We start from the raw sequence: 26859 nt of genomic DNA, 5'->3' as shown, positions 1-26859 counted from the left end.
CTCGAACTTACACCACATATAGCTCGAACAGCCCGTTTTTGAGCCAAAAATACCCTTTTTGAATCAGAAGCATTACCCCAAAAAATAATACCATATGACATAAGCGTCTGAAAATATGCGAAGTAGACTACTTTTCGTGTTGAACTGTCACTTATTTCAGATACTGTTCTAATGGTAAATAAAGCAGCATTTAGTTTTTGAACAAGATCCTGAACATGGGCTTTTCACAACAGCTTACTATCTATCCGAACGCCTAGGAACTTGAACTGTTCCGTCTCGCTTATAATATGCCCATTCTGTCTGACCAAAATACCAGTTCCTGTTGAATTGTGAGTTAGAAACTGTAAAAACTGAGTCATACTGTGATTTAGCATAAAATTATTTTCCACAAGCCACGAACTTATTTCATGAACTACATTATTTGATACTGTTTCAATATTACACACAAGATCCTTCACTACCAAGCTGGTGTCATCAGCAAACAGAAATATTTTTGAATCACCTGTAATACTAGAAGACATATCATTTATACACTCCTGGAAATGGAAAAAAGAACACATTGACACCGGTGTGTCAGACCCACCATACTTGCTCCGGACACTGCGAGAGGGCTGTACAAGCAATGATCACACGCACGGCACAGCGGACACACCAGGAACCGCGGTGTTGGCCGTCGAATGGCGCTAGCTGCGCAGCATTTGTGCACCGCCGCCGTCAGTGTCAGCCAGTTTGCCGTGGCATACGGAGCTCCATCGCAGTCTTTAACACTGGTAGCATGCCGCGACAGCGTGGACGTGAACCGTATGTGCAGTTGACGGACTTTGAGCGAGGGCGTATAGTGGGCATGCGGGAGGCCGGGTGGACGTACCGCCGAATTGCTCAACACGTGGGGCGTGAGGTCTCCACAGTACATCGATGTTGTCGCCAGTGGTCGGCGGAAGGTGCACGTGCCCGTCGACCTGGGACCGGACCGCAGCGACGCACAGATGCACGCCAAGACCGTAGGATCCTACGCAGTGCCGTAGGGGACCGCACCGCCACTTCCCAGCAAATTAGGGACACTGTTGCTCCTGGGGTATCGGCGAGGACCATTCGCAACCGTCTCCATGAAGCTGGGCTACGGTCCCGCACACCGTTAGGCCGTCTTCCGCTCACGCCCCAACATCATGCAGCCCGCCTCCAGTGGTGTCGCGACAGGCGTGAATGGAGGGACAAATGGAGACGTGTCGTCTTCAGCGATGAGAGTCGCTTCTGCCTTGGTGCCAATGATGGTCGTATGCGTGTTTGGCGCCGTGCAGGTGAGCGCCACAATCAGGACTGCATACGACCGAGGCACACAGGGCCAACACCCGGCATCATGGTGTGGGGAGCGATCTCCTACACTGGCTGTACACCACTGGTGATCGTCGAGGGGACACTGAATAGTGCACGGTACATACAAACCGTCATCGAACCCATCGTTCTACCATTCCTAGACCGGCAAGGGAACTTGCTGTTCCAACAGGACAATGCACGTCCGCATGTATCCCGTGCCACCCAACGTGCTCTAGAAGGTGTAAGTCAACTACCCTGGCCAGCAAGATCTCCGGATCTGTCCCCCATTGAGCATGTTTGGGACTGGATGAAGCGTCGGCTCACGCGGTCTGCACGTCGAGCACGAACGCTGGTCCAACTGAGGCGCCAGGTGGAAATGGCATGGCAAGCCGTTCCACAGGACTACATCCAGCATCTCTACGATCGTCTCCATGGGAGAATAGCAGCCTGCATTGCTGCGAAAGGTGGATATACACTGTACTAGTGCCGACATTGTGCATGCTCTGTTACCTGTGTCTATGTGCCTGTGGTTCTGTCAGTGTGATCATGTGATGTATCTGACCCCAGGAATGTGTCAATAAAGTTTCCCCTTCCTGGGACAATTAATTCACGGTGTTCTTATTTCAATTTTCCAAGGAGTGTATAAATGAGAACCAGCAGCGGCCCCAGCACCGACCCTTGGGGAACGCCCCACTTAACAGTGCCCCATTGGGACTGAACATCACTACCACTCTCAATATTGCGGAGGATTACCTTCTGCTTTCTGTTCTTAAAGTAAGAGGCGAACCAGTTGTAAGCTAATCCCCTTACTCCATAACGGTCCAACTTCTGCAGTAATATTTTGTGGTCAACACAGTCAAAAGCCTTCGTTAAATCAAAGAAAACACCTAGCGTTCGCAACCTTTTATTTAATCCGTCCAAAACCTCACACAGAAAAGAGAATATAGCATTTTCGGTTGTTAAACCAATTCTAAAACCAAACTGTACATTTGACAGCAAATTATGTGAATTTAAATGCTCCAGTAACCTTGTATATACAACCTTCTCGATAATTTTAGCAAACACCGATGGCATAGAAATAGGTCTTTAATTGTCAACATTGTCCCTGTCTCCCTTTTTATAAAGTGGCTTCACTACCGAGTACTTTAATCGGTCAGGAAACCGACCACTCCTAAAGGAAAAGTTACAGATATGGCTAAGTACTGGGCTGACATACATAGAACAATACTTCAGTATTCCGCTAGATACCCCGTCATATCCATGAGAGTTCTTGGTCTTTAGTGATTTAATTATTAACTCAATCTCCCTCTTGTCAGTATCATGGAGGAGCATTTCAGGTAACAGTCTCGGAACACTTTTTTCTACGAGCGCTATATGATTCCCTGTTGGGACTAGGTTTCTATTTAGTTCACATGCTATATTCGGAAAGCGATTATTAAATACTGTACATATATGCGACTTATCAGTAACACGTACATTCCCACTACGCAGTGATCCTGTATCCTCGACCTGTCTCTGCAAACCAGCCACTTCCTTTACGACTGACCGTATGGTTTTAATTTCATCCTGTGACTTAGCTAGAACTTAGAAGTACTTAAACCTAACTAACCTAAGGACATCACACACACCCATGCCCGAGGCAGGATTCGAACCTGCGACCGTAGCGGCCACGTGGTTCCAGACTGTAGCGCCTAGAACCGCTCGGCCACCCTTTCCTACGTAGGAAATGAGCCACCGTCTTGTTGTTTGTCGTGTAACACATGGTGCTCACATAGAACACATAAAAGTTTGAAGTTTTCTCTTTCCAGGAACGTTGGAATTGTCTTTCTATCTTTTGTAGTTTGGAAGCAATAACTGTTTGAAATCTGTTCCTTCTTGTTGAATAGCCCTGTATTCTAATCGTCTCTTCACAGTCACTACACGAGTGAGATGTAAGGGTTTGTAGAACACATTTAAATTCCTCACAAAATACTGTCCTTTTTTTCACTTTGTCAGAAGGCTATCACTGAAAATTGGCGTGTGTCTGGCGTGTGTCAGATCAGGGTTTTCGGCATCTCCGCAACTGTCTCCCGTCGGTCCTGGCCACACTCTCGGACAATAGTCTAGGGTGCGTCGCACGAGTGTTTCGTAGCAATCTCCTTGGCATCATTATTGCATTTTCCCCTTGCCATACCACTGAAGCGAAGTCTACCACATTTTTTTAGACTGAGCTTGAGCCACCATTCCATTTTATATCTGTACGAATCTTCCCACAAAGGTACTGGTGAATTAACTGATTCGATTTGCGACGCATTTGTATTCTAATCACAAGACACGACATGTTTGCTCATTTTGAAACTTAGACGTTTACTTTTCTTAATATACGAGTAAGAAGCAAACTGTTAATCTGTTATGAAGATATGACAGCATATTTGTGCATTTTTTCAGACAGTATTTCGTTTACAATAACTCCATCATCAGCAAAATATCTGAGGCTACTGTTAATATCTTCTTCCAGATTATTAATATACAAAACGAACAGAAAGGGTCCTAACACACTTCCGTAGGGAATACCTGAAGTCACCAGTACATCTATCGATGACTGACTAAGATAACATGCTGTATCCTCCTTTCTGAAAAACCATTAGTCTAAGCACAAATTTCATATCATACGCCTCATGGTAGTCCTTCCATTACTAACCGTTAGTGTCATGTCATACTCAGTGGAGCATTTTAAGCAAGTCAAACAATATGAGACGCATTCATCTTTAAAATTTATACACTTTTGTTCTGAAAACATTTCTTCCATTCTTGCGTTGATACGCCATATGAGACTGCGGAGATACCCTCAGAATTCAAGAAGAATGTAATCATTCCAGTTCCAAAGAATGCAAGCGCTGACGGTTGTGAATATTACCGAACTGTTAGTTCAATAGGTCATGATTGCGGGATGCTGATACGAATTATTTACAGGATATCGGAAAAATTGGCAGAAGCCGACCTCGGGGAAGATCGGTTTGGGTTCCTGAGAAATGAAGGAACACGCGAGGGAACATTGGATCGATGACTTACCTTAGAAAATAGGTTAAGGAAAGGCAAACTTACGTTTATATCATTTGTTGATTTGGAGAACGCTTTTGAAAATAGTAACAGGAACACACTCTTTAAATTTATGAAGGTAGTGGCGGTAAATAAAGGGAACGGAATGCTATTTACAACTTATACTGTAACCAAACGACAGTTTTAAGAGCCGAAGAGAATGAAAGAGAAACACTGGTTGAGAAAAGAATCAGACAGGGTTTTAGCGTATTCCCAGTGTGATTCTGTCTGTACAACGAGCAAGCTGTGAAGGAAACCGAGAAGAAACTGGGAAAGGGAATTAAAGTTCACGGAGAAGAAATAAAAACTTCGTGGTTTGCCGACGACGTTGTCATTCTGTCAGCTGAACACTAACAAAAACAACAAGGGTAATGGAATGTAGTCGGATTAAATCAGGTGATGCTGAGGGAACGACACTAGGAAAGGACACACTAAAAGTAGGGGATGAGTTTTGCTATTTCGGCAGTTAAATAACTTGTGACGGCCAATGTAGAGACGATATGAAATGCAGAATGCCAATGGAAAGAAAACCATTTCTGAAGAAGAAAAATTTGTTAACATCGAATATAAATTTAATTTTTTTCCTCTACTCTATTAGACATGAAGCAATTGAAAGTGTACAATTTCTTTCTGTTGCGTGATTAATTACAACGGTCCTAATTTTAGTTAATGATAAAGGACTCATTCATGCAACGGATAACGCGACAAACACACAAAACCAACGCGCTCAGTAATGGTTGCGGTAACCTCTCGCTCTACTCAAGTCTGACAGCAAATTTCTGCTGAAATGGCCAGGGGGAATGACTATTTACTTCAGCATCACTTAGCTACAGGGGGTTGCTACTCCTTTATAGCTCTGAAATGAAATCAATCATCGAGAAATTTGGATAGTATTCCAACACATACCTTAACGTAACTGAAAATTTATTGCATGTTGGAACATGCTGTCGACTCATTTTGATATACTTTTATTATTTGGATGATGGATTCCGCCTTATGTAAGACACTTTCGGAGTTTTATTTTACCCAGGCATTGGGTTACTTTATTTCTGTTCTGTAAAATTGTTATTACATATTAACGTTTAGAGAAAACATTTGGTACGAAATTTGTGAACGAAGCGATAGTTGTGAAATATTATACATAGTTTGTTTACAGTTCACAGTTGAGATACGTAAAGAAACAATGTATAATATTTGACAACTATCACTTCATTCACAAATGTAAATATTTCGTACCAAATGTTTTCTCTAAAAGTCAATATGTAATAACAGTTTGATAGAAAGGAAATAAAATAATCCACTGAAGGCAGCACAAGAAGTGCTGAAAGATGTCTGGGTGAAACAAATCTTCTCCAAGGGTATTTTGCATGAGGCGGAATTGCTCATCCAGTTTTCTCAGCAAGCATGGGTATAAGAAGAACAACAAAACCACAAAATGATTACTGTTATTACTTCTGATAAGTGATTAAATTCTTAATTGGTCTCCTACGCTATCAATGGTCACACTATAATGAGATCAGAGTGGATTAGTTCTCTCTCTCTCTCTCTCTCTTCTCTCTCTCTCTCTAGATCATAATACTCCCATGCATCGACATGCTGAAGTATTCAGCGAAGCATTACGAGAAATATCGTTGCTGTATGAATTAAAGCGATAGCACGATCACACAGGGATGTGAAGCTGCACACTGAAATCCCTGAGCAGACGCACTGTTCATCCGTGCTCGAGAGGCGAGCCAAAAGAGGACTTTACTAATTACATATTTAGACAACACCAATTTTGATGGATTGTGATAATATGGATGCACTTCATCAGTGAGAATGATGTGGTAGCTTTCTCTCTCATGTAAGTCAAATACGCGTTGGCCGGAACTGTCAAAGCCGTGTGCTATCTTTAAAATATTTCAACAGGATCCGCCAGTCAATTGAAATGGGAGAGGGGGGGGGGGGGGAGGGAGGTGGCTGAACGCCATTATCATAGTCGGATTATTGTGGATCATACCGGACTGCATGCGAATCGTAAGGGATAAAGGAACTGTGCAGACCATTACCACTCACGTGGCTGTTCCAAACAACCGGACGCTGTACCTTAATATTCACAAAATTAACGTTCAATAAATTGCTCTTAAAGAACCATGAAACACTGCACTAATGTCTTCCTGCCTCATATAAGCCACAGACATACGCACACCACGTGACCCTAGTATAAAAGAAACTGTTTACATTAACATACAGGAAATCAATAGAAAAGCAATGTTTATTATGCAGAACATTCCTCCTTTAATTCGGAATAAATATATTAAGCCTTCAACCTGATTAAACATTGGAAAACAGAGATACTACGGCAGCTACGACGCTCATTGACACAAAAAAAAGAAATTGGCTTCTATTACCATCAGTAAGCATTTGCTAAATACTTCATTTTCGCACCAAGGGAGCCACATGGAAATGGAGCGAACATGTGCTCGCGTTATGTTACAAAGATAACTACTTGAAAAAGTTAATTTTACTCCACAAAATCATACAGCGGAATCAATACTTCTACGTGTGAACGAAATGAAAAAAGTTTCTGTCTCTACTGTTTTGATATAAGGTAAAGGTGAGACAGCCACCGCACATTTTTTCAAACTAATTTTTATCGATGTATAAACACTTAAATCACAATTGATTTAGGCAAGATTGCTGATTTGAACATTGTATATTGTTAGAGAAATTATCTTATTACACAAAACTTTATAACAAAGGAATATTCTTATGATATTTAATGGCTTGTAAATTTCAAGAAAGTATTAAATGACGTGCAAGACGCCCCAGAAGGGAGGGACAGATAGCCAATTGCCAAAGACACTGCAAATGACCTTCACTTTGATTTCTTTTTCGAGTTTACTTTCAAATCATCCACACAAACAACACATGTTCTCATAGAGAGAGAATGATTCATGAAGCCATCTAGATTCTAGAACATCATACACAACAAAATCAACCAGAGGTAGACAACGTTTCTTGATAAAGTTCAAGTCACTCTACACATTCGTTTTCTTCCAAATTAATTCATCGGAGGAACTACTGTGTAGGGAAAGAGCATCATCATCTTTTTCTGAAATTGTGTCTTCAAACAGACGCTTCTTTGGAGGTTTGTTTCCTTTGGTTTTGGGAATTTGATATCCTTTAGCTGTTACATTTTTTTTTTGTGCACAGGCTTTTCCTTTCTTCTTTCCTTCAGAGATTTTCTTTCTATTCCTTGCTATCAACTCATCGTATGTTTGATTCACTGCTGACTGTTTTCTTTTGGATTTACTTCTCTTAGGTAGTGCAGGAGCAGGTGAAATCTGTTCCAGCAATTCTGAGGGCGTTTCTCCATAAGGAGTCATTGAGTTGTCACTTACACTGCAATTGCCGCATGCAGTTGGTCGAACAGTAACTTAATTTGCGCAATGTTTGCAAGTAGAAGAGTGTCCTGTTAACAAATTTGCTTCAGAAGTTGATGTTGATGGCTGAACTGGAGTCATATTATTAGAGAAATCTTGAATAATTGGGAGATCAGTCTCAGTAATCACCGAAGTTAAGCGCTGTCGGGCGTGGTCGGCACTTGCATGGGTGACCATCCAGGCCGCCATGCGCTGTTGCCATTTTCGGGGTGCACTCAGCCCCGTGATGCCAATTGAGGATCTACTCGACCGAATAGTGGCGGCTTCGGTCAAGAATACCATCATAACGACCGGGAGAGCGGTGTGCTGACCACACGCCCCTCCTATCCACATCCTCCACTAAGGATGACTCGGCGGTCAGATGGTCCCGGTAGGCCACTCGTGGCCTGAAGACGGAGTGCTTTTTTCAGTCTCAGTATTATTACTATCTGAAACAAAGGCATGGTTAGGAATTACTGCTCTGTATAGTGGGATAAATCTTGCAGCTCTAAATCCTGATACACCTGTCTGGATTGCTGCAGCACGAGTCCATGCTTTGAAGAGCAACTCTCCAAATTGCTGCCTTTTAATTCTTCTGTCTTCGTTTGCATTAGCTACAATCCATGAATGACATGATTTTTTAAATTAAGATTATAGCGCCTTGAAAAATGATCGGTGTAGTGGCTGTAAAAAATGTGTCGTATGACTAGGCACACAAATTACCGACACTTCGTTTTCAACAGCTAGATCCAAAAGGGTGACAGAAATCATGTGAGAAGCACGACCATCTAGCATAAGCAGAACAGGGCCAGACGCCTTTCTAGGAAGGAAACGACTTTTGAACCAAGCCACCAAAGTATCATTGTTGACATAAGCGGATTCTCTTCTGATAACAACAGCTGATGCTGGAAGTATGTTGTCTTCAGCATCTTGTTTTTTTATTTACCTCTTTGTTAATGCAGTAAGGTGGTATGAAATTTTCCTCACCATTACAGCAGGCAATAACTGTTATTGCCTTCACAACCTTCCCATGTTCATTGTTTAACTATAGACCAGTTTCGTCCACGTTATATATGCTATCTGGTTTATCCAAAAGCCCGTTTTCTGTCAACGTTTTTGTCAACAGATCAAACTAAGAACTAGTTTCGTCTCTGTTCATTCCAATCACTCTGGCAATAGAGCGCCTTTGCTCTTTTCTGATGCTTAAGTCCGCATAGTGAACGCATTATTGTGGCCAAGATAGGCACGAAGCCCACACCTACTACAGTAGTACAAGTTTATATGCCAACTAGCTCTGCAGATGACGAAGAAATTGACGAAATGTATGATGAAATAAAAGAAATTATTCAGATAGTCAAGGGAGACGAAAATTTAATAGTCATGGGTGACTGGAATTCGGTAGTAGGAAAAGGGAGAGAAGGAAACGTAGTAGGTGAATATGATTTGGGGGGAAGAAATGAAAGAGGAAGTCGCCTGGTAGAATTTTGCACAGAGCATAACTTAATCATAGCTAACACTTGGTTCAAGAATCATAAAAGAAGGTTGTATACATGGAAGAAGCCTGGAGATACTGACAGGTTTCAGATAGACTATATAATGGTAAGACAGAGATTTAGGAACCAGGTTTTAAATTGTAAGACATTTCCAGGGGCAGATGTGGACTCTGACCACAATCTATTGGTTATGGACTGTAGATTAAAACTGAAGAAACTGCAAAAAGGTGGGAATTTAAGGAGATGGGACCTGGATAAACTGAAAGAACCAGAGGTTATACAGAGTTTCAAGGAGAGCATAAGGAAACAATTGACAGGAATAGGTGAAAGAAATACAGTAGAAGAAGAATGGGTAGCTTTGAGGGATGAAGTAGTGAAGGCAGCAGAGGATCAAGTAGATAAAAAGACGAGGGCTGCTAGAAACCCTTGGGTAACAGAAGAAATATTGAATTTAATTGATGAAAGAAGAAAATATAAAAACGCAGTAAATGAAGCAGGCAAAAAGGAATACCAACGTCTCAAAAATGAGATCGACAGGAAGTGCAAAATGGCTAAGCAGGGATGACTAGAGGACAAATATAAGGATGTAGAGGCTTGTCTCACCAGGGGTAAGATAGATACTGCCTACAGGAAAATTAAACAGACCTTTGGAGAAAAGAGAGGCACTTGTATGAATATTAAGAGCTCAGATGGAAACCCAGTTCTAAGCAAAGAAGGGAAGGCAGAAAGGTGGAAGGAGTATACAGAGGGTCTATACAAGAGCGATGTACTTGAGGACAGTATTATGGAAATGGAAGAGGATGTAGATGAAGATGAAATGGGAGATACGATACTGCGTGAAGAGTTTGACAGAGTACTGAAAGACCCGAGTCGAAACAAGGCCCCGGGAGTAGACAACATTCCATTGGAACTACTGACGGCCTTGGGAGAGCCAGTCCTGACAAAACTCTGTCATCTGGTGAGCAAGATGTATGAGACAGGCGAAATACCCTCACGCTTCAAGAAGAATATAATAATTCCAATCCCAAAGAAAGCAGGTGTTGACAGATGTGAAAAGTACCGAACTATCAGTTTAATGAGTCACGGCTGCAAAATACTAACACGAATTCTTTACAGACGAATGGAAAAACTAGTAGACGCCGACCTCGGGGAAGATCAGTTTGGATTCCGTAGAAATGTTGGAACACGTGAGGCAGTACTGACCCTACGACTTATCTTAGAAAATAGATTAAGGAAAGGCAAACCTACGTTTCTAGCATTTGTAGACTTAGAGAAAGCTTTTGACAATGTTGACTGGAATACTCTCTTTCAAATTCTGAAGGTGGCAGGGGTAAAATACAGGGAGCGAAAGGCTATTTACAATTTGTACAGAAACCAGATGGCAGTTATAAGAGTCGAGGGACACAAAGGGAAGCAGTGGTTGGGAAGGGAGTGTGACAGGGTTGTAGCCTCTCCCCGATGTAATTCAATCTGTATATTGAGCAAGCAGTGAATGAAACAAAAGAAAAATTCGGAGTAGGTATTAAAATCCATGGAGAAGAAATAAAAATTTTAAGGTTTGCCGATGACATTGTAATTCTGTCAGAAACAGCAAAGGACTTGGAAGAGCAGTTGAACGGAATGGATAGTGTCTTGAAAGGAGGATATAAGATGAACATCAACAAAAGTAAAACGAGGATAATGGAATGTAGTCGAATTAAGTCGGGTGATGCTGAGGGAATTAGATTAGGAAATGATACACTTAAAGTAGTAAAGGAGTAAATGATACACTTAAAGTAGTAAAGGAGTTTTGCTATTTGGGGAGCAAAATAACTGATGATGGTCGAAGTAGAGAGGATATAAAATGTGTCAGGAAGTCTTTTCTGGAAGTATTTGTATGGAAGTGAAACATGAACGATAAATAGTTTGGACAAGAAGAGAATAGAAGCTTTCCAAATGTGGTGCTACAGAAGAATGCTGAAGATTAGATGGGTAGATCACATAACTAATGAGGAGGTATTGAATAGTATTGGGGAGGAGAAGAGAAGTTTGTGGCACACTTGACTAGAAGAAGGGATCGGTTGGTAGGACATGTTCTGAGGCATCAAGGGATCACCAATTTCGTATTGGAGGGCATCGTGGAGGGTAAAAATCGTAGAGGGAGACCAAGAGATGAATACACTACGCAGATTCAGAAGGATGTAGGTTGCAGTAGTTACTGGGAGATGAAGAAGCTTGCACAGGATAAAGTAGCATGGAGAGCTGCATCAAACCAGTCTCAGGACTGAAGACAACAACAACAACAAAGTCTGCATTGTGTTCTAAAAACGAAAGAAGCTAACCTTCGCTTGCACGTTTCTTTTCTTGACTGAATTTATTTTTCAAGCCGGCCGCGGTGGTCTAGCGGTTCTAGGCGCGCAGTCCGGAGCCGCGCGGCTGCTACGGTCGCAGGTTCGAATCCTGCCTCGGGCATGGATGTGTGTGATGTCCTTAGGTTAGTTAGGTTTAAGTAGTTCTAAGTTCTAGGGGACTGATGACCACAGTAGTTAAGTCCCATAGTGCTCAGAGCCATTTGAACCATTTTTTTTTTTTATTTTTCAATCGCATCTGATCAGTTAAGTTGAAAGCTATTTGCCTGAGGTTTGACGGTTGGGAGCAAAGCCATATGCTTGCAATTTCTTTACATGGAACTAATTTACTTTCTGCATCTTCACTCAATTATGATGATTCTTGAAAACTGCGCGTAGCAAGCCTTCTCCTTAATGTTCGTTGTGGTATGTTTCTCATTCGAGCTGCTTTCCTTTTAACGTTGCTTTCCTCCTCGACTAGTTTCACGGCCTCTGTTTTATTTCCCGCAGTCCATTTCCTCCTGTCTGTTGTCCTAATGCGTTTTCTCGACATTTTTCGGTAAAACAAAATCGTATGGACTCCTGTTAGCGTTGCAAGCATCGTGGCATCTGTCCCATATTAATACAGCGCATCTGTCCGCTTTCATAGGGACCGATGCCGCCTCCCCATTTCCACCAAAGATGTTAGCGGAAGAATCCATGACTCGACCCACAGAACCTACATTGGTTCTATTGCACACTCTAAATACGAGTTATAAGCTACCAGGCCCATATCTACTATTAGGAAGGTATCGTGAAAAATTTTCATGACCTGCCTTGGTCTCGAAATTGTAATTTTTTAAATGCATCCTCTATTTTCCACTCCTGAAGCACAAAAACTCGCGAGTAATTTGATCTCACCAACGGTTACAACAATAATGAACGTCGAGCGCACAACAACGTCTGATAAGGAATTTCTTGGAAGTGCGGCGTCAATCCTCTCCGCATCATCTGTCCCACTTTTACCTTGGCGTAAGGAGATGATGGCTCATTCTAGAACAAAACACGTACAGCTCACCCACAAAGTTTTCTATTCAGTCAAAATAATCACGACTACAACATCATTACGTACTTCCGTATGTTCCGCAAACTTAACTAACACGTCGCGAACACTGACAGTGACGATGTACCGCATTTTTACCACATCTTACCATAATCCAAGCAGACTACCTCCACAGCTGTCATTCGCGCGTCCCAGCTGTAGTGATGGGGAGCTCGTGAATGAGTCGTTCAAATGAACGCTTCACTCTAGTGAAGTGTGAACTAACCACTCAATTTCAATGAACTGGTACTTCAGACTCTTCACAGATAGAACACTCCACACTTGTTTCTAGTTCACTCACTCTCTTCCCCTCTCCCTCTCCCACTACATCGGCGCTACGTCTCTCATCCTCCCTTCACTTCAGCCCTCCCTCTACTGCCTGTCGACGAATCGCGCGGTGTTTGGGGGACAATAGGTTTACGTAGGGTTGCGGCGGTGAGGGGCGAGGGGAAAGCAACGGCAGTTGCTTCCGGCAGTGCTGACATCATTACCCGTGGCTATTTGTGCAGTTAAACTTCGCGCAGCGCTTGCAGACAAATGAATATAAACGAAAAGGCTGGCTGTGTGAACACGCACAGCCAACATGAAAATAAAAGGTTTGTTAATAACACTGAAAAAGGGATTTTACCTGAAATCGTACCAATGACTACAGGTGACAGTTTACGTTTTGAATCTGGAGGGTTATTATTCTCAACAAAAATAAAATCTACAGGAAAACTTCTGAATAATTACTTAACGTAGGTATATAGACTTTGTGACAGTGGTAAACATACTCATTCTATTTTGGATTAAATTTTGAAAGGAACATAAAATTGGACTGCATTTCGTTGGTAGCCCTAGTTTTCAGTCCATGAATACAACAAATAATGTTTCATTTGAGAGATAAAGACTTTTTTGGGCGCTTCATGAGAAAATGTCGAGCAAGATTAAATGTAATACCTTCTTTAAACGTGACAGGCTTCTCTGTTTATCTTTCCTTTGTCCCCTTCGAACGTGCTCTATTTATCTCAGACGTAAGGGCATAAAACGTTGCGTGCACGTTACTGCATAGTTCGGCCATCTGTTGTTAAAATTATGAAGTATTACGAAGCTTTATTGTACGAGCGAGGCGAAGCGAGCGTAGCCGCAGCTGAGCGGCGAACTGGGCAACTTCGCCAGGCTTCCGTACTTCATGAATGAACTACTTCATTTGAACGCTTCACGGCAAAAAGTGAAATGAATGATGTAGTTCACAGGAATGAACGTGTTCGACCCACCTCTACCCAGCTGACAGTGCCCCAGCATAGCAACCTACCGGCCTTTGTTTGAAATGCAACGTTCCTATTGGCTGAAGGCCAACCTCCACCATCTACACTCCTCATAACCGATTTTTCTGAGGTGTCTCCAGCAATCCCTGTGTTTAGCTTTTCTAGTTTCTATTTTGAGAAGTCTAACGCGTCATTTAACTATCTTTGGAACATTCCATCACCTTTCGAAATCCATTACATTCATAAAACATGCCCTCATACGTACTGAGAAAGGTACAGAGAGGACGAAGAAGTGCGAGACAATGCAAAAGTTATTGAAAGACAATACTTAGTGGCCCCTCTCCATGTCCATCACTTGGGTTTTTTACTTAATGGGTGAGAAGAGAAAAAAACTCTCGTCACATCATATAGCAGTTCTACAATCAGCTAATCAACTTCTGATATCCTTCAACTGGAATTCATCTAAGTGAAGCACGGTTTTCGTTCATTAAGCCTACTCCCAGTATTGCTTCAACGTTTCCATTTGTTTTTTTCTTATTTCGTAATGACTTGTGGCAAACAAATTGTTGCTTACCATTCACCATTAACTGTTCTTGGATTCGTTGAAGCTGTAGCTACGACTTGTCCAGTGTAGCCAGAAAAACAAACGCCAATTTTCTTGGAATTGCTCTGTGAATGAATCATTTTTCTTGTTTTCGGTTCGTATTCGAACACTCAGTTTATTGCTGCTTAGTTTCCGGCTCGTGCATAGGGCCTATACCCGAGTTTAGTCTCCTTTTACAATACGGATTTTTCTTTTCCTCGGTCGGATTTTTGAGTATTTCCTTACTCTAATAAACTCGAGCCTTGGCTCAAACTGTGTGTAGTGCATCAGGAACAGATCTTTTTCACAACTAAACTGTTCAAGTAAACTCGAATGAATGGTAGTCTTCGATATTTCTTAGAACGTATTTGTTTCACTGAACGGTACATGTCTATGACCTTTAATCATGTTGAACAAACACAAAATCGATGGTTTTGGGAACAATAAATGATTTTAGTCGACCCCCACAACGAAAGCATGACCACAAAGAAATTCTGGAAACCAATTGTAAACAATCTTTTCTGAAGATTAATTATCAAAAGTTCTACATCTACATCTACATCCATACTCCGCAATCCACCATACGGTGCGTGACGGAGGGTACCTCGTACCACAACTAGCATCTTCTCTCCCTGTTCCACTCCCAAACAGGACGAGGGGAAAATGACTGCCTATATGCCTCTGTACGAGCCCTAATTTCTCTTATCTTATCTTTGTGGTCTTTCCGCGAAATATAAGATGGGCGGCAGTAAAACTGTACTGCAGCCAGCCTCAAATGCTGGTTCTCTAAATTTCCTCAGTAGCGATTCACGAAAAGAACGCCTCCTTTCCTCTAGAGACTCCCACCCGAGTTCCTGAAGCATTTCCGTAACACTCGCGTGATGATCAAACCTACCAGTAACAAATCTAGCAGCCCGCCTCTGAATTGCTTCCATGTCCTCCCTCAATCCGACCTCATAGGGATCCCAAACGCTCGAGCAGTACTCAAGAATAGGTCGTATTAGTGTTTTATAAGCGGTCTCCTTTACAGATGAACCACATCTCCCCAAAATTCTACCGACGAACCGAAGACGACTATCCGCCTTCCCCACAACTGCCATTACATGCTTGTCCCACTTCATATCGCTCTGCAATGTTACGCCCAAATATTTAATCGACGTGACTGTGTCAAGTGCTAGACTACTAATGGAGTATTCAAACATTACGGGATTCTTTTTCCTATTCATCTGCATTAATTTACTTTTATCTATATTTAGAGTTAGCTGCCATTCTTTTCACCAATCACAAATCCTGTCCAAGTCATCTTGTATCCTCCTACAGTCACTCAACGACGACACCTTCCCGTACACCACAGCATCATCAGCAAACAGCCGCACATTGCTATCCACCCTATCTAAATGATCATTTATGTAGATAGAAAACAACAACGGACCTACCACACTTCCCTGGGGCACTCCAGATGATACCCTCACCTCCGATGAACACTCACCATCGAGGACAACGAACTGGGTTCTATTACATAAGAAGTCAAGAACGAAGAAGGTGAACGAAGCAGTTCGAGGGATCGTTGTAAGAGCTTTGCGTGAAGCATAAAAGCTCATCCAACGAAAACCGTAACTCGAAATTTTCATTTTCTCACAACACTGTCTTTTAACGCTCACTGTTAACGAACTACTAAGACAGTTTCCATGGTGGTAATAAGGGGACTTTTCATGGCGTCAAAAACTTGAAGCCGACGTTCGACATGTTATATGCTACAAACATTTGCTTGTGTGGAAGTTATTCGATCAAAAATTCCAGTTTGCATCAGTTAAAGAACTACTGATCACTCTGGTTACAGTCTCAAGTGTAAATAAATCACATGATTACCTACGTGTCACCTATCAGAGTCGTATCTAGACGTATCAGGGGTCCAAAATCACTCCACCTGCACACGCCCCGAACCATTACAGAGCCTCCAACAGCTTGGACAGTCCACTGCGGACTCGTTCAAGCGAAATTTCCTTTTATGTTCAGGAATTTTACTATAGTGGTTTTATTTCTGTCACTTTACTTTAGGTTTCCTATCAGTTCAGCCCGAAAAGCTCTCTGGGTAAACGCTGTGAGAAAGAAAGATTGGAAACCGACAAAATATAGCAAAATATGGTCTGAACATTTTCGTGAAGAGGACAAGGATCGAACATCAGTTTCGTCAGTTCATATTACGGAAAATGCTAGATTATGAAAGCAGTCTTCTCATAGCACATACTTCTGGGTTATTCGAAACGCATAATAAAAAGAAAGGTACATCAACGAGGCGAAATGCGTCGTATTGATGGATGAAATATGCATTTAAGACCAGAGAAAACGACTGAAAATGCATTCCTGACACTGTGTTACTTACGAAAGTACTGTAGGACTTAAACAAGTGTTGAGTGCACACGACAGAAATTAAAAACAAGAAGCAATCGTAAACGGCGATCTGTTAAAGATTTGCGCACGTCTAACATGGAGGCGCCGCCCGCATTTCTGTAACGCCATCTCCCCTTATTACATATCCACGCCAGTTTCTGATTGGCAGTTGTTTCAACATTAACAAATCACAAATTTTAATAACAGTAATGCCGCTTCTCAGGAACACCATAGCGAAAGGTGATCCTCGTATGAGCAATTCTTCTTCCAGCACTACTGTACAGAGTGTAACGCAAAAAATACTTAGTACACAGTATAGTGTTATGAAATGATACATTACTCGTACCTTTCTAACTGCGCTGGTTCTCGTAGAATTAACTACGACGTCGGCAGCCGCTGTACCGTGGAGTTAAATTGTCGAGCTTAGGAGACGATCTGCGTTGACCAACTGGGCCCCGAGCACTGTTGTTGGCGTCCTATATGCCAGCGCCGGAGAGAGCACTGGATGGCTTTTGACAGCCAGCTCACGAATGGTGTCTTACGAAGACACCACACTTAGAAACACAGTTCTGTTGCGATATACGCTGAAGAGCCAAGGAAACTGGTACTCCTGCCTAATATCGTGTAGGGCTCCCGCGTGTACACAGAAGTGCCGGAACACGACATAGCATGCACTTGGCTAATGTCTGAAGTAGTGCTGGAGGGAACTGACTCCATGAATCCTGCAGAACTGTCCATTAATCCGTAAGAGTACAAGGGGGTGGAGATCTTCAGTGAACAGCACGTTCCAAGGCATCCCAGATATGCTCAGTAATGCTCATGTCTGGTGAGTTTGGTGGTCAGCGAAAGTGTTTAAACTCAGATGAGTGTTCCTGCAGCCACTCTGTAGCAACTCTGGAAGTGCAGGTTGACACATTGTCCTGCTAGAATTGCCCGTCGGAATGCACAATGGACATGAGTGGATACAGGTGATCAGACAGGATGATTACGTTCGTGTCGCCTGTTAGAGTCGTATCTAGACGTATCAGCAGTCCCAAATCACTCCACCTGCACACTCCGCATACCCTTACGGAGCCTTCACCAGCTTCAACGGTCCCCTGCTGACATGCAGGGTCCATGGATTCTTGAGGCTGTCTCCATATCGGTACACGTCCTTTCTCTCGATACAATTTGAAACGAGACTCGTCCAACCAAGCAACACGTTTCCAGTTGCATGGGGGCTTAATTAAATAGTATTATGCAAATAATTTTAATTTTATTCGCTGTATGCCCGGCTACGAAGTCTCGTAACCGGTTGAACCTGACCAGTATTAGTACGCAATCTGACTGCATAGAATAACAACAAAGAATGAAAGAAAACTTCCGTTAACACAATTAATTAATTAAGTCGCCAGCAGCTATAAAACCTACGAAACAACAAAACACAAGTGTAACTGTTCTGTATGTGGAAGTGTGATACAACGTACACATCTGGCACGGTTTTTCCTCAATAAGACAAGGTATTTTAAGCACCATTTACACTGAAGTAATAAAAAAAACAGAATTACACTCTAATACATGAACACAAGCCAGATGCTTTGTTGACTGAACCTGTGACCAAGAGGCATTATTGTTTAAGACATTTGAAATAAAAATAAAAAAAATTATTACCTTCATATATATTGACGGAACATACACTGATCATTACAACATCCGCAATCGAACAGCATCGGCTGTCTAGCCCATCAGAACAACTGCATACAACATGCTCACAACTAGTCACGGCTACATCGGAACTCCTACAGCCCACTTCTCAATAAGCTCTCTCCACGACGACTTCTCGACAAGAACTCTCCACTACCACATCTCAACAAGCACTGCCAGTGGAGGCGGCTGAATAATACTCTTTGGCGCAATCTCTGGCGCTGTGACTCAGTGTAGCCACCTTTCACAGTCCTCAACAGTCCAGTGTCGACGTTGGCGGGCCTAGAGCTTTGTGTCGTGCAGTCGCCAAGGGTACACGAGTGGCTCCGAAAGCCCATATCAATTATGTTTCGTTGAATGGTTGGCACGCAGACATTTGTTGATGGTCCAGCGCTAAAATCTGCAGCAGTTTGCAGAAGGGTTGCACTTCTGTCGCGTTGAACGATCCTGTTTAGTCGTCGTTGGTCCCGTTCTTGCAGGATCTTTTTCCGGCCGCAGCGATGTCGGAGATGTGATGTTTTGCCGGATTCCTGATATTCACGGTACACTCGTGAAATGGTCTAACGGGAGAATCTCCACTTCATCGCTACCTCGGAGTGCTGTGTCCCCTCGCTCATGTGCCGACTGTAACAGCACTTTAAAATTCACTTAAATCTTGATAACCTGCCATTGTAGTAGCAGTAACAACTGCGCCAGGCACTTGTTGTCTTATATAGGCGTTACCGACAGTTGAGCCGTATTCTGCCTTTTTACATATCTCTGTATTTGAATACGCATGCATATACCAGTTTCTTTGGCGCTTCAGTGCGTACCACAGTATGTTGCGAAATGACGCGGCAATTTGAAACATACTCCAAATTTGAAATAAGCGGAACAGTCCTGTTCCTGTTGGTAAGACGTCTAAATTACACGCAGATTCACCGTGAAATTCTGGCCGTAGCGTCCAGACGTAGAGAAGCGGTACCAACAATTTGACTACCGCCGCATAGTCGTGGGTGATGTTGACCCACCATACTGTCCATGTCTTCCACCATGCGATATCCACCTATTCGGCTCCCTGAAAGAACATTTATTGGGAAGGAAACTTTCCGACGAAGCGGTTCTATAATGGCTCCCTGATCAGCGAGAGGATTTCTGTCGGCGAGGAACTGAACGGTTGGTAGAACGTTCTGACATTTATTTACAGAGACTTCGTGACTAAGTTTAAAAGTAGTGTCATGTAAGTGTGTTATTTTCAAGTTGAAAGTTGGCTGGTAAATCGCCACTGACAATACTCAATACGTTACCTGTTAGATTAAATTAGACTAGATTAATACTTGTTCCATAGATCATGAATACGACACTTCGTAATGATGTGGAATGTGTCAGGTTAATAAAAGATGTCTGTACAAGATATTACATTACACAAAATATTGCATGACACTAATGTTTAAGTTGTTTTGTTGTTGTTGTTGTTGTGGTCTTCAGTCCTGAGACTGGTTTGATGCAGCTCTCCATGCTACTCTATCCTGTGCAAGCTTCTTCATCTCCCAGTACCTACTGCAACCTACATCATTCTGGATATGGTTAGTGTATTCATCTCTTGGTCTCCCCCTACGATTTTTACCCTCCATGCTGCCCTCCAGTACTAAATTGGTGATCCCTTGATGCCTCAGAGCATGTCCTACTAACCGATCCCTTGTTCTGGTCAAGTTGTGCCACAAACTTCTCTTCTCCCAAATCCTATTCAATACTTCCTCATTAGTTATGTGATCTACCCATCTAATCTTCAGCATTCTTCTGTAGCTCCACATTTCGAAAGCTTCTATTCTCTTCTTGTCCAAACTATTTATCGTCCATGTTTCACTTCCATACATGGCTACACTCCATACAAATACTTTCAGAAATGACTTCCTGACTCTTAAATCTATACTCGATGTTAACAAATTTTACCTATATTATGTTTATTACTTCGAGAAATGGTTATCGCAGCATTACTGGAAAGATGAATCTAAACCGAATGTCGACTGGAAAAAAGGTTTCCTTGAAGGTGTGAGAGTGGAAGGAAGCATGCTTTGGGGCACCTCCACTAGATCGGCTGACCGTTCACAGAGCACTCGGAATCTTGGTTTCAGATTCGCTCTGCTCTTCTGTACTCTGCTGTGCTGTTAGCTGGTCTGGTGTGCACAGCTGCGATGCGAGAAGATTCAGTATTGAAGGCGGCTTACTTCAGGTTGGATGTTTGATGAGATGGTTTATGTTTTTGGGTTATCTGTAGACACAGCCTATTTACAAAGTTATTTCTTTAGCAATTCGTGAGATGCTTGTGTTCCATTCTAAAATTTTTACTGATCTTTGTTGCGAGATTGGTGTGTTTACTTACGTTCTGATTGCTAATTCATTGTATTTATGAGGTCATAACCTTCTAAGCTTGGTACAGAATCAGATTTCGGTCACTTAATCCGAAGAGCATTACAGCCAGTTTAGTCATTCTTCGGCTCAGTTTAGGTTCCTAAATGTGTCGTTTATGGAAACTTTCTCCAGACGATGAGTACTCTCTAGGATTTATGCAGCAAGGAGGAAGGAAGGAAGATTAGGTTTAACGTCCCGTCGACATTGTGATCATTAGAGACGGAATACAAGCTCAGATTGTGTCAAAGATGGGGACGAAAATGGGCCATGCCGCTTCGAGGGAACCATCCCGGCATTTACCTGGAGCGATTTAGGGAAACCACGGAAAACCTAAATCTGGATCGCCCGACGCGGGTTTGAACCGCCGCCCTCCCGAATGCGAGTCCAGTGTGCTAACCACTGCGCTACCTCGCTTGGTACTATTATGTTCATTTTAATTTAACAATTCAATTATATGCAGCGGTTCATAAACATCCTTTCTTTATTATTCTGTCCCTCGCCAGTTACTCGCTACTTAACAATACTGTTACTTACAAGGGAACCTCCCCATCGCACCCCCCTCAGATTTAGTTATAAGTTGGCACAGTGGATAGGCCTTCAAATCCTGAACACAGATCAATCGAGAAAATAGGAAGAAGTTGTGTGGAACTATGAAAAAAATAAGCAAAATATACAAACTGAGTAGTCCATGCGCAAGATAGGCAACATCAAGGATAGTGTGAGCTCGGGAGCGCCGTGGTCCCGTGGTTAGCGTGGGCAGCTGCGGAACGAAAGGTCCTTGGTTCAAGTGTTCCCTTGAATGAAAAGTTTATTTTTTTATTTTCAGACAATTATCAAAGTTCAGGCACTCACATATAATCAACTTCGTCCTCCAAAATTCCAGGACATGTTCAGATTTGCTTGGACATATGCAGGATTTGACGGTCTGCACACGGAAAAATTTGAAAACGTTAAAAACATATGTTTTGACAGAGCACAGGGAAAACTGTGCGACTGTAAACTGTTGCATTCATTTGTTGCAGTTTATGTGACAAACTCTTATGTTTTCATCACTTTTTTGGGAGTGATTCTCACATCCACAAGAAAACCTAAATCGGGCAAGGTAGAAGAATATTTTTACCCATTCGCCAAGTGTACAAGTTAGGTGGGTCGACAACATATTCCTGTCATGTGACACACATGCCGTCACCAATGTCGTATAGAATATATCGAACGTGTTTTCCTGTGGAGTAATCGGTTGACCTATGACCTTGCGATCAAATGTTTTCGGTTCCCATTGGAGAGGCACGTCCTTTCGTCTACTAATCGCACGGTTTTGCGGTGCGGTCGCAAAACACAGACACTAAACTTATTACAGTGAACAGAGACGTCAATGAACGAACGGACAGATCATAACTTTGCGAAAATAAACTTATTACAGTGAACAGAGACGTTAATGAACGAACGGACAGATCATAACTTTGCGAAAAAAAAGAAAGAAAACTTTTCACTCGAGGGAACGCTTGAACCAAGGACCTCTCGTTCCTCAACTGCTCACGCTAACCACGGGTCAAAAAATGGTTCAAACGGCTCTGAGCACTATGGGACTCAACTGCTGAGGTCATTAGTCCCCTAGAACTTAGAACTAGTTAAACCTAACGAACCTAAGGACATCACAAACATCCATGCCCGAGGCAGGATTCGAACCTGCGACCTTAGCGGTCTTGCGGTTCCAGACTGCAGCGCCTTTAACCGCACGGCCACTTCGGCCGGCAACCACGGGTCCACGGCACTCCTGAGTCTAGATTATCCTTGATGTTGCCTATTTGCGCATGAACTACTCAGTTTATATATTTTGCTTATTTTTTCCATAGTTCCACATAACTTCTTCCTGTTTTCTCGATTGATCTGTGTTCAGTTTTTCAAGGCCTATCCACTGTGCCAACTTATAACTAAATCTGAGGGGGGAGCGATTGGGAGGTTCCCTCGTTAGAGCCATTCTACGATTTCACAATGCAGTACAAACCCTCAGCTATACTGACTAATTCATTCTATGATTATCACATGGTACTTTCATATGCCCCATTTAGGGAATTACGTATTCCGTTCTGTGTATATGTTTACAGTAAATAAGGTAAGTGTCACGCTGATACAACTTGCAGAGGTACAGTAGTGCTTCTACAAAAGTTACTGTGCCCAGTTTTCTATATTTGACTGTTATAATCGCAAAATTCGGAGTAGGAATTAAAATCCATGGAGAAGAAATAAAAACTTTGAGGTTCGCCGTTGACATTGTAATTCTGTCAGAGACAGCAAAGGACCTGGAAGAGCAGCTGAACGGAAAGTACAGGTGTCTTGAAAGGAGAACATAAGATGATCATCAACAAAAGCAAAACGAGGATAATGGAATGTAGCCAAATTAAATCGGGTGACGCTGAGGGAATTAGATTAGGAAATGAGGCGCTTAAAGTAGTAAATGAGTTTTGCTATTTGGGGAGCAAAATAACTGATGATGTTCAAATTAGAGAGGATATAAAATGTAGACTGGCAATGGAAAGGAAAGCGTTTCTGAAGAAGAGAAATTTGTTAACATCGAGTACAGATTTAAGTGTCAGGAAGTCGTTTCTGAAAGTATTTGTATGGAGTGTAGACATGCGTGGAAGTGAAACTTGGACGATAAATAGTTAAGACAAGAAGGGAATAGAAGCTTTCGAAACGTGGTGCTACAGAAGAATGCTGAAGATTAGATGGGTAGATCACATAACTAATGAGGAGATACTGAACAGAATTGGGGAGAAGAGAAATTTGGGGCACAACTTGACTAGAAGAAGGGATCGCTTGTAGGACATATTCTGAGGCACCAAGGGATCACCAATTCAGTATTGGAGGGCAGCGTGGAGGGTAAAAAACGTAGGGGGAGACCAAGAGTTGAATACACTAAACGGATTCAGAAGGATGTAGGTTGTAGTAGGTACTGGGAGATGAAGAAACTTGCACAGGATAGGGTAGCATGGAGAGCTGCATCAAACCAGTCAGTGGACTCCAGACCATACAACAACAACGATCGCAAATCGGGCTTTAAACCCCTTTTGCACAGCGACCGACTGTAAATCAAGTTGGCCAAACACTTTTATTGTCGTTGAAGTCTTACAGATAATTGTTCGTGTTCAATTGAGTTCAGTTTTCTGCCTGCTAATTGTCGTTGCGCTATTAATCTAAGTGTGAACTGTTCGGATAACTTTGATTTATCACGCTGTAGTCAGACTGTGTTCGTTAATTAATTACATAAGTCATTACTTTTTCTATGATAGTGCATATCTTTAAGAAATATCGGAGTATTTTAGGTTTCACTTGGACTTGTAATCCATTCTAAACGGAGCGGTCCGCTAACGAAGTGTAGTGCAGCAGTCAATTAAAATTACTTGGCTTGTCATGATAATGTGTAACCTACTTTTCATGTTCCCCTGTAGTTATAACAGCGAGAACTATTCTGTTCTACAATATTGCTAGGCGCTGCAAAGGCTTCCGCGTCAACGGTAAAACAATAGGTGTAGCAGTACCTAACGGCCTACAGAGATTAGTTTCCGTGCCCGATGTGTGTCAGTGAGGATGATGTATTACAGATATAATGAGTTTCTGTAGAGCGGATGGGATGTCTTTCGGAGCGCACGCCGCCTGACATTAGGAAGGAACACGATCCATAACTCCAGTGCCACGAGCCTCGGTGTGTGTTCCGAAGCCAGAGAGTGACTGCGCGTAACAGATTAAAGCTGCTCGGGCACAATACCAGCTGGAACGCCTGGAATTCCACTTCTTCATTCTTCTCCACTCTCCATTCCTGTATTTATTTCCCTTCTTTTTACACTGGTTATTCCAGCCTTCCTCGTTCTTGTTTCACCACAAGAATATGTTATTTATGACAGGGTGAATGGCGAAATGAAGTGCACAACAACAAAAAAAGAAACGCGCCACTTTGCTACAGCTCAAAAGTACGCTACTGGACATTATTTTAACATTTATTGTACAGCATGCTCCATAATAATATTTGAATTACTACACATACACTACTGGCCATTAAAACTGATACACCACGAAGATGACGTGCCACAGACGCGAAATTTAACCGACAGGAAGAAGATGCTGTGATATGCAAATGATTAGCTCTTCAGGGCATTCACACAAGGTTGGCCCCGGTGGCGACACCTACTACGTGCCGACATGACGAAAGTTTCCAACCGATTTCTCATACACAAACAGCAGTTGACCGACGTTGCCGGGTGAAACGTTGTTGTGATGCCTCGTGTAAGAAGGAGAAATTCATACCATCACGTTTACGCCTTTGATAAAAGTCGGATTGTAGCATATCGCGATTGCGGTTTATCCTATCGCGACATTGCTGCTCGCGTTGGTCGAGATCCATTGACTGTTAGCAGAATACGGAATCGGTGGGTTCAGGAGGGTAATACGGAACGCCGTAGTGGATCCCAACGGCCTCGTATCATTATCAGTCCAGATGACAGGCATCTTATCGACATGGCTGTAACGGATCGTGCAGCCACGTTTCGATCCCTGAGTCAACAGCTGGGGACGTCTGCAAGACAACAACCATCTGCACGAACAGTTAAACGACGTTTGCAGCAGCATGGACTATCAGCTCGGAGACCGTGGCTGCGGTTACCCTTGACGCTGCATCACAGACAGGAGCGCCTGTGATGGTGTACTCGACGGCGAACCTATGTGCACGAATGGCAAAAGGTCATTTTTTCTGATGAATCCAGGATCTGTGTACAGCATCATGATGGTCGCATCCGTGTTTGGCGACATCGCGGTGAACGTACATTGGAAGCGTTTATCCCCCATCGCCATACTGGCGTATCCCCCAGCGTGATGGTATGGGGTGCCATTGGTTACACGTCTCGGTCACCTCTTATTCGCATTGAAGGCATTTTGAACAGTGGACGTTTCATTTCAGATGTGTTACGACCCGTGGCGCTACCCTTCATTCGATCACTGCGAAACCCTACATTTCAGCAGGATAATGCACGACCGCATGTTGCAGGTCCTGTAGGGGCGTTTCTGGATACAGAAAATGTTCGATTGCTGTCCTGGCCAGTACATTCTCCAGATCTCTCACCAACTGAAAACGTCTGGTCAATGGTGGCCGAGCAACTGGCTCGTCACAATACGCCAGTCACTACTCTTGATGAACTGTGGTATCGTGTTGAAGCTGCATGGGCAGCTGTACCTGTACACGCCATCCAAGCTCTGTTTGACTGAATGCCCAGGCGTATCAAGGCCGTTATTACGGCCAGAGGTGGTTGTTCTGGGTACTGATTTCTCAGGATCTATGCACCCAAATTGCATGAAAATGTAAACACATGTCAATTCTAGTATAATATATTTGTCCAATGAATACCCGTTTATCATTCTGCGTTTCTTCTTGGTGTAGCAATTTTAATGGCCAATAGTGTATGTATCGTGTGTGTGTGTGTGTGTGTGTGTGTGTGTGTGTGTGTGTGTGTGTGTGTGTGTATGTATGTTTGTGCTGATTGATTATGAAGATGATGATGACAATGATGATGATGACGGATGACGACGATGATGAGAGAAGGGAGAGGGTGAAACCCGGTGCCGCCTGTAATATTAATGGGCTTCGGATTCTCTGTATATAATATATTTGTCAAAATATAGAAGAACAGCCATCGAGCTGTAGTTGGTAAAATGTTATATTTTTGTAATGTGCGCCTACACAAAGACGCGCGTCAAGCATTAACTGCTTCAAATAAACACTATGACCCGCTGGTCGCAGATATTTAAATCATTGCCGCAGCGCTCGATCGTAATAAGATGCGAAACATATCAATGATAAAAATCTATCTTTTGTTATG

Source organism: Schistocerca piceifrons, chromosome 7 (genome assembly GCF_021461385.2).
Source record: "Schistocerca piceifrons isolate TAMUIC-IGC-003096 chromosome 7, iqSchPice1.1, whole genome shotgun sequence".
In the NCBI taxonomy this organism is placed as follows: Eukaryota; Metazoa; Arthropoda; class Insecta; order Orthoptera; family Acrididae; genus Schistocerca; species Schistocerca piceifrons.
The sequence above is the reverse complement of the archived record's forward strand: the minus strand, read 5'-3'. Positions refer to the sequence as shown.